The sequence below is a fragment of the Myotis lucifugus genome, unplaced genomic scaffold, assembly GCF_000147115.1.
Source record: "Myotis lucifugus unplaced genomic scaffold, Myoluc2.0 scaffold_215, whole genome shotgun sequence".
NCBI lineage: Eukaryota > Metazoa > Chordata > Mammalia > Chiroptera > Vespertilionidae > Myotis > Myotis lucifugus.
In genome coordinates, this window is record NW_005871263.1 from 784,780 (window position 1) to 799,462 (window position 14,683).

Consider the following 14,683-nt stretch of genomic DNA (forward strand, 5'->3'; position numbering starts at 1 on the left):
CATGACGTTCTCAATAGTGCAATTCATATCTATCTTTTCTTACCTATTTATCATCTATTTTTTCACCAACTGTGAGCTTCAAGGACACAGGTGCCTGTCTGTCTGGCTCACTCAACATCTCCAGCCCCTTTTCGGTGGTCAATAAATATTGGTTGAATGAATGAACAAGAACATCATCCCCACTTTACACACAAGGAAACTCAGAGAAGTGGAGTGACTTGCCAGACAGTCAGAAGTGTTCCTGAAGGTCATGCCTTTGACCTGTGCTACCCTGCCCAGGTCTGGCACACCCACACCCAATATGGTTCTGGTATCCCCAGTGAAAATGCTTTTCTTTTTTTTCTTTTTCTTTTTTTTTTTTTTTTTTTTTTTTTGGTGGAGGGGAGGTCATCTCTGACTCTGGTGACATTACATGGGGAAGATTTAGTCACTGAGTTGGCTCATGGGTCAGCTTCATGGTGCAATCCCTTGGCCCATGACTCATCCCCAATGACATTTTCAAAGAATGTGGAGACACAGTATCAATGGAACTTTTCACTCACAAGGAAGAGTAATAGGTTACTCATTCCCTCAGCCACCAAACTGGCAAGAGAACTGCTTCTGAGAGCTCTGGACAAAAGGGGACCCTTATGCATACTCAAAACTCAGACACATCATGCAGATTTTTTTTAAGGGTCATCAACAGTTCCAAACTCTTATTCAGACCATAAGATGGTTGCCAGAGTGATTGAATCAATCATTTGATAAATATTTATTGAGCATTTACTGTGTTCTAGGCACTAGGATACAGCAGGGAACAACACAGACGCAAGTCCCCGCCCTCCTAGAGTGGATGTTCTAGTGACAGAGACAGAGAGTAGACAAATAAACAAGAAAACAGTACGTCAGGAGTGGCACGCCCTGGAGAAAAACAAAGCACAGAAGCCTGAGAGGACAGGCGATTTTACATTGCATTTTTAAAGTTTAATTTATTTAAATGAAGTAATTAGGAAAGGACTTCCTGAGGAAGTGACATATGGGCAAAGCAGCCGGAACAGCCTATGCAAAGGCCCTGAGGCACACGTTTGGGGTGTTGGAGGCTCAACAGTGAGGCAGTGTAGGCAAGGGGGGTGAGGGGTGGGCAAAGTGAGCAGGAGGGAGCATCGGAGACCAAGTGTAGATATCAGAGGGCAGGTGGCAGTCCCCTGCTCAATTTGGTTGTTAGTCTGAGTGAGACGGGAGCCAGGGCAGGGTTTTGAGCATGGGTGTTAACAGATTTCCTCCGGCTGCCGTGGGATAACAGATTGAGGTGGGCCAGGTAGGAGCAGGAAGAGCAGGGTGAGATGGTTCCTTCTAGAAGCCCAGGAGAGGCGGTGAGAAATGGGCAGACTCCGGGTGTATTTTGAGGGTAGAGCCAACAGGGTTTGATGACAGATGGGATGTGGGCATAAGAGGGCAAGAGGAGGCAACGATGACTACAAGGTTTGTGGCCTCAGCAGCGGGAAGGGTGGTGACGCTACAAGAGCCCAAGGACACCACAGGAAGGACGGGTTTGGGAAGGAGGGCTGGGGAAGACCAGTGTCACAAAGCAAACTTGTTTGGGTTTGTACAGATCAAAATGATCCCAAAATAATCGCTTGGAACAAAACCAAACTCAGTCCATTGCCAGGGCCTCTGCTCAGTTCACACAATTTGCAAGCAGCAGAGAAAACGGTTCCATGGGCGTGCGAACTCCTGCTGGAGTAAGATGTGAGATAAAGCTGCTGCTAGAGGAAAGGGAAGGCTGAGAGCTGGGCACGAGAGCCAACTGCTCCAGAAGACGCCCGAGCCCGCTCTCCCCACACAGAACCCAGGACCCAGGCTCAAGTCCCCTCCATTCATCAGCTCCCCCTCCTGGGAATCAATCATAAAACCACAAAAGTGGTGCCCTCTAATCTTCAGCTTCTAATGAACCCCCAGCCCCCCGGGGAAGGATCTCAATGACTAGGGAGGTGGGAACAAAAAGGACAAAGCCCCTTAAACAGCCCAAAGTGTCCCCAAACCTGACAGTCTTCTGTCAGTCTGATGGCAGCTGCCCTGATGGTGCGTCTCTCGCTTGCCCAGCGCTGGCCTTGGAGTTGACTAGCAATTCTGTCAGCAGCGCCTGAAGACAAACGTGAAATGGCTCGGATTACGCCTGCTCCTGCGACAGCAGGCACCGCTTCTGGATGGTTTAATAAATCAAGAGGGCCCAGCGCCAAGGGAAGTGAGACCCGCCGCCACCGTCAACTGTCAGCTTTTCCCGGCAGGGATCCGAATGAATGACAGTGGCAGATGTGGCCCGTGGACCCAGCGACATGGGCCCGAGAAGCCTGGAGAAGACCTGGTCACATTGTCAGGGATCTCAGGACGGGACTAACCTGGAGGCCCGGGGGTGCACTCAATCCCAGGGACAAAGAAAGACGGGTCACCTGGGAGTGTGAGGATGAAAACTGACAAAGTAAGCAGAGTTGGAATTTGGGGTCCAAGAGTCTGGAACCGTATGTGGGTAGTGGATCTTTTGTTTCTGCCTGCCTGGCATCTGCCTCCACTTCTGGCCACAGACAGGGGGTTTTCCTTTGGAGAACTGTGTTAATCATGTCACGTTATTATGTATTTTTGATGCTTTGACATCTTGGGGCCCTGCTGATTCTGGAGGGACTGCCCCTCCCTGAATTAGCCAGTTCCTAGAGTTAGTAAACTCTGCACCCAGAAGTACACTTTTCATGTGCAAACTGTGGGTCCAGAGCCCAGAGCCCCAACTTCCTCCTCTGTCTGGCTCTCCACCTGCCCTAATCACCCAGGGCCCAGTCGGCCCGAGACGCTGAGATCATTTAAAGGAGCCAGTTCTCAACCTGCTCACCCCGTCTCCCGGCTCCTCCTCTTCCTGGAAACCACAATAAAGCTTCTTGTCCAAGTTTGCACCGCCCCTCCCCCCACCCCCAGCCTCCTGACCAACCCCAGTTCCTCCCTAGGTGGGTCCCCCAGGGCACGCCTCCTCCTCTAGGGATCTGTGAGGGTAACGCATTCATCTCCTAACCTGTTGGCCTCACCATTCCTGAATAATAATAAAACCTGCACTTTAAAACCAGAACCACCTGTCCCTCACTTACAATCCATGCAATGGGTGGAGCTGTACCCAGCCCAGTTCCAGGGGTGGGCATGTGGCCAGACCTGGCCAATCAGGGTGTCCTACCCCTGCTCGCATAGTTAACTGTCCATTGACTCCACTTTGAATAAGAAAGGCTTTATTATATTCTCTGAGACAAATTAATGTCAAAGAGTCCTTGTAGCTGAAGTCCAAGGGAATTAAAGGCTGAGTTCAAATCCACTTGCCTTTATGAGCTGTAAGATCAAAGCCACTGGGGTCGGTTTTATTATGGGAGTGTATATAATCTCAGTACCGAACCCCTGATGGGCCATGCTGGAAAACAAAGCTGGCCACAACTGGATATGGTGAAAGAAACAGGAAATTCACTTTCGGTGAGGAGTACTGACCATCCTTTCTGTTGATGTAAAAAATGTGGTTTTTTTCCAGCCCACTGCTGAGCCAGTCGCTCTAGAAAGATCCATAAGGCACACTGGTATAGGAGCACAGAAGGCAGGCCCTGGACTGGCCTGAAGGATTGCTGCTCCCCCATGGGGACCGCACACCCCAGTTGTCCACAGACTTTACAGCTCTGCTTCAGGGTCAGGGAACAAGGTGGGAGGGTGTGGGAGGAGAACACCTATTTCCCACCCTTCCTGTTTCCTTGGTTCAGTGCTTCTCAGCCTTGGCTGCAGGTGGGAGTCACCTGGGATCCCAGGGTTGCCAGATTTAGCAACTAAAAATCCAAGACACCCACCCTGGCCGCTGTGGCTGTTTGTTGGGCATTGTCACGTGCACCAGAAGGTTGCCCGTTCACTGCCCATCAGGGCCCCAGTAAAGGTTGATGTTTTGCTCTCACATTGATGTATCCTTCTCTCTCTCTCTCTCTCTCTCTCTCTCTCTCTCTCTCTCCCCCTCCTCCTCTCTCTCCCTCCCTCTTCCTCTCCCTCTCCCTTTCCCTTCCTTTCTCACTAAAAATCAATAGAAAAATATTTTTTAAAAAATACAAGACTCCCGCCCGGGCCAGTTTGGCTCAGTGGATAGAGCATTGGTGTGATGAATTGAATTTCAGTAAAAAATTTTAATAAGGATGGGGTCAAGGCTAGGTAACCAGGCATAACTCCAAGTCTCCCACTCCCAGACATCTGCATCAAGGTCCTGATTAGACCCTTTGTTAACTGAAATCAGGGACGTTTGTGGTTCCCGGGGAATAAAAGCTCGCCAAGCACAAAGCTCAGGGCTGCTGCAGGAGGAGAAAGCCTGTGGCAGTCACCTGGCCAGTTCAATAAATCCCTCGCTTGCTATTTAAGACCTAATTGGAGTCGGTGGTCTTATTCTCACAAATGTTGGTCCACAACATTGGGCCTCAGACTATAGGGTCCCAGGTTTGATTCCGGTCAAGGGCATGTACCTTGGTTGCAGGCACATCCCCAGTAGGGGGTGTGCAGGAGGCAGCTGATCGATGTTTCTTTCTCATCGATGTTTCTAACTCTCTATCCCTCTCCCTTCCTCTCTGTAAAAAATCAATTGCAGGCTCTATCCCCAGCTCTGGTTGGGGCACATGTGGGAGGCAACCAATTGATATGTCTCTCTCACATCGATGTTTCTTTCTCTGTCTCTCCCTCTCCCTTCCACTTTCTCTTCTAAAAAAAAAAAAAAAAATCGGTGAAAGAAAGAAAGATCCTTGGGTGAGGATTAACAACAACAACAACAACAAAAACACAAAACTCCCACTAACTTGGCATTTCAGATAAATAACGTTTGTAATATGAGCATGTCCCATGCAATCAGTGGGACACACTTGGATTAAAAAATGTATTTGTTGCCCTGACCTGTTTGGCTCAGTGGATAGAGCGTCGGCCTGTGGACTGAAGGGTCCTGGGTTCGATTCCGGTCAAGGGCATGTGCCTTGGTTGCGGGCACATCCCCGGAGGCAGCTGATCGATGTTCCTCTCTCATCAATGTTTCTAACTCTCTATCCTTCTCCCTTCCTCTCTGTAAAAAATCAATAAAATATATTTAAAAAATAAAAATAAAAAATGTATTTGTTTTTCTGAAATACAAAGTTAACAGGTGTGGACAAAAGGGGCCACATGCTAACCTGACAAGCTCAGGGAAGGCCTGCACGGCGATCTTGCAAACTCAGAAACCTAAAGTAACCACAAAGGATGGTCTGAAATTAAACATTAACTAAAAGCAGTGATGGTGGGTAGTTTACATCTTAGGCCTGTATCTTCACTGACAAGGTCAACCTTTACCTTAACTGAGCCTATCTGTCTTTGTGCATCTATAATAACAGACCCTTGAAATGTCTGGGTAACTTTAACTTCCCTTTATCTGGACCCCCTTGGGGCACAACCTAATATGCTGGGCGCCAGGACAGATACCACAAATTCCTTCATTGTTACGTGAATTGTTCCTGCACCCAAGTATGTGTTTATCATTTACTTTTTATCCAATGCCAGGGGTTTCCCTGCTTTGTTTTCTACCGCCTCTCTAATCTATCACCAATGGATTTCACCTACGACCCCTCCCTTGATTGCAGTGTATAAAAATAGACGTAACCCGCCATTCTCCGGAGCATTATCTCCATTGGTTGAGGTTCTGCTTCCTGGCAATTGTCAACAGTTTGGCTCAAATAAACTCACAAAAATTCTTTACAGGTTTCAATGGTTTTTACATTAACACTGAGTGTCCTGTAGTTTATCTGAAAACCCTGGAAAGGAGAAGCTTTAAAAAAATGCCAATGCCTGGCCCCTTCAACTCTGGCGTGGGTTGGACTGCTGCCTGGCACAGGGCTTTTGGGAGTTCCCCAGGGGATTTCCTCTGCAGCTACAGAGAAGACCACTGGGCCGGAGGAGCCTCTTGCTTCTCCGACCCTCCCTGGCCCTCTCATCCTCTGACTTACCCAGAGGGCGAACTGGGGAGAGGAAACTGGGGCATAAACTATGGCCCCTTCCTGCCTCCTCTTTTTGAGATTGGGGGTGGGGAGTATGCTCTGCTGAGAAGCAGGCTGGGGCCTGCAGGCTGGGGCGGTGAGTGGGTGAGGCAGGGACAGCATAGTAGCAAGGTTGGCCAGTACCTAAGCCCGGTTCCTAGTGGTTTTTTTAGTTATAAATGTGGGCTTTTCACCTTCATCGACCTAAATCCCATGTTTCTTTCTCACTTGGGTTTGAAGCTCCACAGAGAACAAAAGGAGGTTAAGAATTGACCCCTTAAGACCCAACGTCTGTCACCTCCTCTGGTCCTCCTGGGCTCAGCTAATTCAGACTAATTCTTCCTGTCTCCGCTCTAAGGGCCTTTCCTCTGAGGAGCCTTCCCCAGCCCAAGGCCCTCCCTGGCTGTGTGTTTTCATAAAAGCCCCTAATTTTCTTTTTTTCTTTCTGGCCCATATCAAAATTGTCATTGACTGAAGCAGGATTTCTCAACTGGACACAACTGAACTTTGGGGTCTGATGAATCTTTGTTGTGAGTCTGCCCTGTGCATTGTGGGACGTTAAGCAGCATCTCTGGTCTCTACCCACCAGCTGCCCATCCCCAGCTGTGACAACCAAAATGCCTCCAGACATCCGAATATCCCACACACTGCACCGTGTTCAGGGCCAGGGCAGTCACTCGGGGCCCCACACGATTTCACGCTCAGCTGTCTCCATCATGAAATTCTTACTGGTACGAACAAGGGGCTGTGCAAATTACGTAGCTGATTCTGGATGTGTACCTCATTTTTCATGTTTCTTTTCACTGCTCCAGGGGCTTTGGAAGCAAAGCGAGTGCTGACAGAAAAAGTGCTGGGAAAAGACTTGAAGACAAGGAGCAAGGGAGAGGCTGAATGAGCCCCACGGCCCGCCTGCGGGGAACAGAAGGGAATTATAAGCCGCGCCACTCAATCGCCTTCCTTCCAGAGGCTGCTGGAACATTCTTCCCAACTCCTCATGCGTGTTGAGGGGCAAGTGTACCCTGTGTGGTCTGTGTGTCTTTCACGTGGCCCTCCATATGCCATGTCAGCTGGACGGAGCTGTAATCCCCAGATGTCAGAAGATAAGGCCCGGGGGAGAGTCTTAACGCTGAATTTCTGAGCTCTGCCCCTGCAGAGCAGCCTTCACTTTGCATTAATTCTGGCCAATTTAGCTCGGGCTCCCGCCCAGAGATCTGAGCTGACCAGGTTGCAGCTCTTACAGCCAGAGGAGCTGAGGACACCAGGCTGAAACGAGCGCTAGAAAAAGGCAGTTCATGGTCAATCTACTGGGAATGGGGACCCACATTTCAGAACAAACAGTGGAGAGGAAAAAGGTCTGACTGGGACTTCGTTTTGAAAAATGAAAGTAATGTAGTGAATAAGTCTATTTATGTTTCTAGCAGCTTTTTTCATAATAGCCCCAAACTGGAAATGACCCAGATGAGTAACTGAAATACAATTCAGTACGTTCTCTCACCATGGACACCACTCAGCAATAAAAAGAACATTGGCCAGTCCCGTGCGGTCAGGTGTCCCCGGCGTCCAGCCGAGCACATGTGCCGGCCTGCAACAGGCCCTATTTCACTCCCGAGGAACTGAGTGTCGGAAGGACCTCTGCCTCCCTACACAGCCTTGTGGCCAGGCCCAGACTAGGGGGAGGAGCCCCAGCAAAGGCTCTTCTTGTGTTTCTTCTAAGGACCCAGGAATAAAATTCCAGAGGAGAAAAAGTCCCAGTATCTGGCAAGCAGAAGAAACTGGGGTATTCATGGAGAGCACAAAATGTAGTGTAGTCCACTCACGAAAAACCTCTAGGTACTAAAATAATATTCTCGATTTCTCCTTAAAAAAAAAAAAAGTCAAAACAAAAACAAAAAGTTCCTGTACCAGTCTTTCTCTATATGTTTCAGCTGCCAGGGGCATTTGTTTAAATGCTTTCTGGGGACCTACTGGGTGTCAGGTCCCAGCAGAGAGTTGAGTGAGAGAATGGGGACCCGGGACACGAACCTGAGTATAAGCTGTTGATTTGGGAAGAGAGCTCAGGAAGCTGTGGAGGGGAAATGGAGGAGTGAGACGGGGAGCATATCAGTGGGTTGTCACTGTGGGCAGCAGGAGCTCAATCCTGCTGGGGACCTCGGGAAGAGGATCTGACCCTGGCCTTCTCCTCCTCCTCTTCTTCAACCTTAGTTGGCTCCTCTTGGCTCTTCCAATTCAGGATGTTCTTTCCAGCCCCAGGGCCTTTGCACTTGCTGTTCCCACTCTTTCCCCAACTCATCTCATCACTCCTGCCATCTCCCCTTTCCGGCCTCTTATCAGAGGTCTTCTCTGGCCACCAACCCAGGCATTATTCCTTTTCAAAGAATCGCATTCTGCAATTGTATATTTGATGGTTTGTCACCTCTCTCCTCCACTAGAATGTGAGTGTGTGGACAGACCCAAGTCAGTCCCGTTCACAGCTGTGTTCCAGGCACCACTTCCTGCCCATTCCTAATGCCCATTGAAGATTTCTTGAATGAGTCAGCTGTGTTCTTCTGACATGACCTAAGTGGCCTCCCTCTTGACATCCTCTATGAGCACACAGATTCCAGTTCTAATTAAGTGGACGCAAAGGAACTGGAAATTTATGCCTTTGCGTTGGGTCAGTGTTACAGGCCTAGACACATGGGCAGATAAGGATAAAATAGATAGCCACTGCCCTAACCAGTTTGGCTCAGTGGATAGAACATCAGCCTGCGGACTCAAGGGTCCCAGGTTCGATTCCGGTTAAGGGCATGTACCTTGGTTGCGGGCACGTCCCCAGTAGGCAACTGATTGATGTTTCTCTCTCATCGATGTTTCTAACTCTCTATCCCTCTCCCTTCTTCTCTAAAAAAATCAATAAAATATATTTTAAAAAAATAGATAGCCACTGCTGATTCATGAAATGGTCCTAAGAGCCCTTCCATAAAACTCTCAATTAAATACTCCAAAGGGTCTTTTTCTACATAACTCTGGATGACGGACCAAAAATAAAGGCAAATGTGGGTGGACTGTTTGCCTTTTCTTTCATAGAAAACAATGATGGAAAATGTGACAAAGTGAAAGACAACAGGGTACCAGGCATCAAGCAGTTCTTGTCTAGTATTATTATTTTAAATATATTTCTTTTATTGATTTCAGAGAGGAAGGGAGAGAGAGATAGAAACATCAATGATGAGAGAGAATCATTGATTGGCTGCCTCCTGCACACCCCCCACTGGGGATTGAGCCCAAAACCCAGGCATGTGCCCTTGAACCGAATCGAACCTGGGACCCTTCAGTCTGTAGGCCCATGCTCTATCCACGGAGCTAAATCAGCTAGGGCAGTTCTTGTGTGTTATTAGCAAACTAATTTGTGATTCGATAGATTAAATTTTAAGGTGATCAAATCAACAGACATTTTTCTTTTCACTCTTTTCTCTTTTTTTCCCTTTAATATATATTTTTATTGATTTCAGAGAGGGAGAGGGAAAGAGAGATAGAAACATTAATGACGGGAGAAAATTATCTATCGGCTGCCTCCCGCACGCCCCCCACTGGGGGTCAAGCCCATAACTCAGGCATGTGCCCTTGACCGAAATAGAACCCAGGACCCTTCAGTCCGCAGGCTGATGCTCTATCCACTGAACCAAACCGGCTAGGGCTCTTTTCTCTTTTTATTTGAATTTCAGGTACACATAATTGGATTAACCACAATGATTTGTGACATATTCTCATTATTGTCTGAGCATGATCTGCTCTACTTATTTTTTTAAATAAATTTTAAAAATTGATTTGAAAGAGAGAGAGAGAGGAAGCGAGGGAAACATTGATTTGTTGCTCAACTTATTTATGTACTCACTGGTTGATTCTTACATGTGCCCTGATGGAGGATTGAACCTGCATCCTTGGTGTATAGGGATGATGCCTAACAAATGAATATTAGCCACAAATTCACCACCAAACAAGCTCAGCACCATCAGATGGGCGTGACAATAACGTGCATCTAACCACATGGTTCCCATTCCCATCCTCTCCTTCCTCTCATCTGAGGTCATTGTACCCTGAGTCCTGTGTTCAACTTTCCTTTTTATACCATTTTATTACATGTGAGAGTTTCTAATACCCAAACTTCAAAATAGCCTGGGACTTGGAAAAGTGGTAAGTGCTAAAGCCACCTGGCTTTCAGAAATTCAACTAAGGAAAACCAGCACCCATGATATACTTGTTTTCAAATTGGGAAACTCATGTGTAAAATCCTATATAATAAAAGGGTAATATGCAAATTGTCCCCTCGACTGGGAGTTCGACCAGAGTTTGACCAGAGGGTGGGGCCACCCACCAATCACCCAGGGCCCCTCCCCTGGGCTGTACCCCACCAATACATGAATTTGTGCACCAAGCCTTTAGTTATATCATAAATATGTATACAGAGAATTTTAAACAGTATATACAAATCATTCATTGGGAATAGAGAATGTATGTCAGAAATATCTGCACTTAGCTAATGATATAGGTGTCCCAAGTACCCTGCCTCCAACCATCTATTCTAAAAATAGACCAAAGGCCATACACAAGTGAGCCTGACCCCATCTGGAGACCATCAACAATGGACCAACAGGGTACAAGCCTCATTATAGTGGTAATTCATTGTGCTCACAATGTCTCACCGTGGCTCCAAAGAAAAAGGTTTTCTGATGACCATCAGGACACATGAAATACTTGGGAACAGTTGAAAAATTCACCCAGTCTACAATAGAATCCTTTCTAAAATGTTCCACAAGGACAAGAGGGCCCGACCTCATTAGTGACAGAAGGATTCCACTTTGAGAACAAGACTCCCTCCCAACTAGGCTATTTCAGGGAAGTCTATTGTTGGTAAGAACATATAAGAGGAGCCTGTGAACGAAGATAGTTCCCTTGATCTCAGAGTTGTTGAAGGATTAAATGAAATCATGTAGGTGGGAAAGGCTCTGGAAATTACACGTAAAACGTTGTAAAATGAGTTATGAACACCTGACAGGCAAGCCCCACAATCCCAATTATCTTGTCTCCTCAGAACTTGGCCAATGCCTGGTACATATGTAGTGGACTTTCAATAAGTGTCTGAAGAATGAAGGAATTCAAAACTCCCTTGCTACGGAATGCAGATTCCACTCTCTCCCCTTCCCCCCCTGCAAGTGGTCTTTCTTTTTTTTTCTTCTTTTTTAAAAAATATATTTTATTGATTTTTTACAGAGAGGAAGGGAGAGAGATAGAGAGTTAGAAACATCGATCAGCTGCCTCCTGCACATCTCCCACTGGGGATGTGCCCGCAACCCAGGTACATGCCCTTGACCGGAATCGAACCTGGGACCTTTCAGTCCGCAGGCCGATGCTCTATCCACTGAGCCAAACCGGTTTCGGCGCAAGTGGTCTTTCTTAAATAAATTAATAAGAATGAGAGCTCATAGAAAAAATGAGATAAAAATAAACAGTATTTTTTATTTGAGAAGACTTTTAAGCTATGAAAAACTGCTCAAACTTATGAAAAGGTAAATTAACACAATGAGACTTTTAAAAAACCATCAGAATGGCAAAGATCTAAAAGTTTGAAGATTATGCTAAGCTGTTGGGAAATAGCCTTTCTTAGGCATGGTAGTATGCATTGGCATAGCCCCTTGGACAGGGACTATCAGACATAGTGCCCTTTTTTGACTATCCCCCTCCTTGGCAACCCTTCTAGTTACCAGTAGTGACGCTTTATGTTGAGACGTTCTCACTTTCCTTGACCAAAGTGACTCATTGGTAACTGGACATTACCTATGTGACACATGGGTGTTAGAAGTCTGCAAACCAAGTGCATCAGCGTACATTTCTATCCATCTGAAATACAAGCTCTTCCACTCTGTGATCAGGGCGTAGTTTTCCAACGATGAAAACATATAAAACAAGTTTTCAGTGAGAGTCAGTATAGTCAGCATAATGCTTAGGGCACCTGCTGACTCTTTGTAGGGAGCGGCTCTAGGGTCAAGCCTCGGGCTGACCTGTGGCAGAGCCACAAACAAGTCCCAGCCTGGAGGGCAGAGCTCTCCTAGCATAATTAGGCCTGACCTTGTAGCCCTCCCTAATTCCTTCCTAAGTAGCTAATGGGCTGTGGGAGGTGCACCAAATGTTGCCAAAACAAGAACATTTGTATACATGTTCATCTACCCTTGTTTTAATGAGACTATAAAATGAAGCATCAGCTTGCAGGCTGGGTCTTTTGTGTCCTCATCCAGGCACGGGAGATCCGCTGAGCCCCAGCTAAATTCTCTTGTCTGTCTTTTCTTCAATCCTTCACCACCCCTCCTCAGGTTCACCCTTGGCCGTGCTGGCGCGGCACAACTCTTCAACCAGACCATCTGGATTCAAGTTCCAAATCACATAGTAAGTGCTCAATAAATGCTGGCTGTTATTTTACTTGGAATAAACACCAAATTCCTATTATGGTCGACAACCTACATGATATATTCTGTATCTCAAACCTCTTCTTTACTCTCCCCAATTGTTCACAATCCAATTTGCCTCTTCAGTTTCTTGATCATTCTAAATTTATTTGCTTAAGGGTCTTTTCACTCCCAGTAAGAAATGTTCTCCCAGATCTAACTGGCTCCTCACCATTCAGGGTTTAACATCAGCCCTAATTAACCTATCCAAAATAGCTCCTCCTTCCCCACTCGATACATCACATTTTGATTTATTTTATGGCACTTACTAATAATTTACTTGATTTGTCTCCCCCATTTAAGCGTAAACTCCATGACAACAGGAAATCTCTTGTTCATCTTTATCCTAGAACTAGAATGATGACTGGTACACTTAAGGCACCTGATGTTTATTAAATGAAAAGGAAAAAAATTATCAAGTTCAAATTCCATCCAAGTGTAAAAACCTAGCCACAATCCCCAGAGAAAACAGGATTTCAAAGAATAAAAAGAGCTGGGTCCTATAAGTGGATACTTTTATGTTCCTAAGAGCCCATCTTTTGAAAAATCTTTCACTAATTTGAGAAAATCTCAGATTGTGAGTTCTGCCTCCCTGTTGTAGACAAAAGAACTAAAATCCCCAGAACTCTTGCTGCTAGTATGTAGGCATGTCATCGGGCTCTACCAGACACATCCTCATAAGACTCAGAAAAGAGCAATCTATATAATAAAAGCCTAAGCGACCATCACAGCAGAACGACCAGAATGACTGGTCGCTATGATGCACACTGACAACCAGGGGGCAGACATTCAATGCAGGAGCTGCACCCTAGTGGTCAGTGCACTCCCACAGGGGGAGGGCCGCTCAGCCAGAGGCTAGGCTCACAGCTGGCAAGCAGTGAGCAGGTGGGCAGTAAGGAGCGAGGGCTCCTGGAATGAGAGAGGGATGTTCAACTGCCGGCTGAGATCCTATCCCCGCGGGGAGCAGGCCTAAGCTGGCAGGCGGACATCCCCTGAGGGGTCCTAGACTGCAAGATGGTGCAGGCCAGGCTGAGGTATCCCCCACTCCCAGTGCACGATTTTCGTGCACCAGGCCTCTAGTACAGTATAAAGCCACTCTGCTTCCTGCTTCCTGCCCCCTGGGTTGTACAGTGTTGGGCTTTGTGGGAGAGCAGTGGGGCCAGGTCAAGTGAGATCGGTGATACTCTGCTGGAAGTTTCCTCTAATGCTACATAGGACAGCAGAGCACAGACAGCGTTCTCAGGCCAGTTCTGTGCATGGTTTTGGGCATGGCTCCTGGAAGTACAGCCATGGGTCTGTCTCCAATGACAATCAGGTTTGCAGGAACTACCAAAACTGCCTAACTTTTAAGACATCAGTTTCTATCTCTGCTCACTTGTTTCCTGATATGAATCAGAATCAGCTTTGGTCCTGGGAATAAGAAGTTAAGACACAGGCCCAGAGATCTTTGTTTTCCTCTCCTCATCTCTCATTTATTTCCACAACTCCTTGGGAGAAGCAGTTATAAGAAACCTGCTCCATCTTTATAACATAGAATGGCCTATTCTACTTTAAGCACCCATATTCAAAAAATGAGCTTCAATGTTTCAGTTAAAAAGTGATGACTATCCTCATTTTGAATTTGACTGTTAAATGCCATCCTTTTTTATAATAAAACAAGAGTCCCTATCAGAGGTTGCAAACTGGTAAGTAAATCTGACACACAGAGGGTTTTGTCTGCCTGCAATGCTTTTTCATTTTTTAAAACATTTGTAGCCAGATATAAAGATTTCACATTCATGACTATGAATTCTGATTATAGGTAGGCTTATATGCCAGAGTCAGTTGGAGAGTAGGGGCCCCCTTTGACAAGGCATTTCCTCTTCAATTTGCCACTAATACTCACATACCAAATGTTCACTTTTAGTTTCGTTGTAGATATTGGAAATTGGGCAGAGTACCTGCCATTTCATGGAAATGTTCTTTAAAAAACAGAACCACCTACATTTTGCACTACTATAAAATGCTGGAATAAAACAAACTAAATCAAGATAGAAAAGGCAAGTTAAAGGGGAAAGGGGGGAATTCTTTGGTGGGTGCAAAGTTTTAGTCATGGAGGAGTGGGAGGATTCTGGGATCTGTTGGAAGCATGTGCAGGTGGTTGACAATACTATTGGAAACTGCTGGGAGGGTAATTTTTAT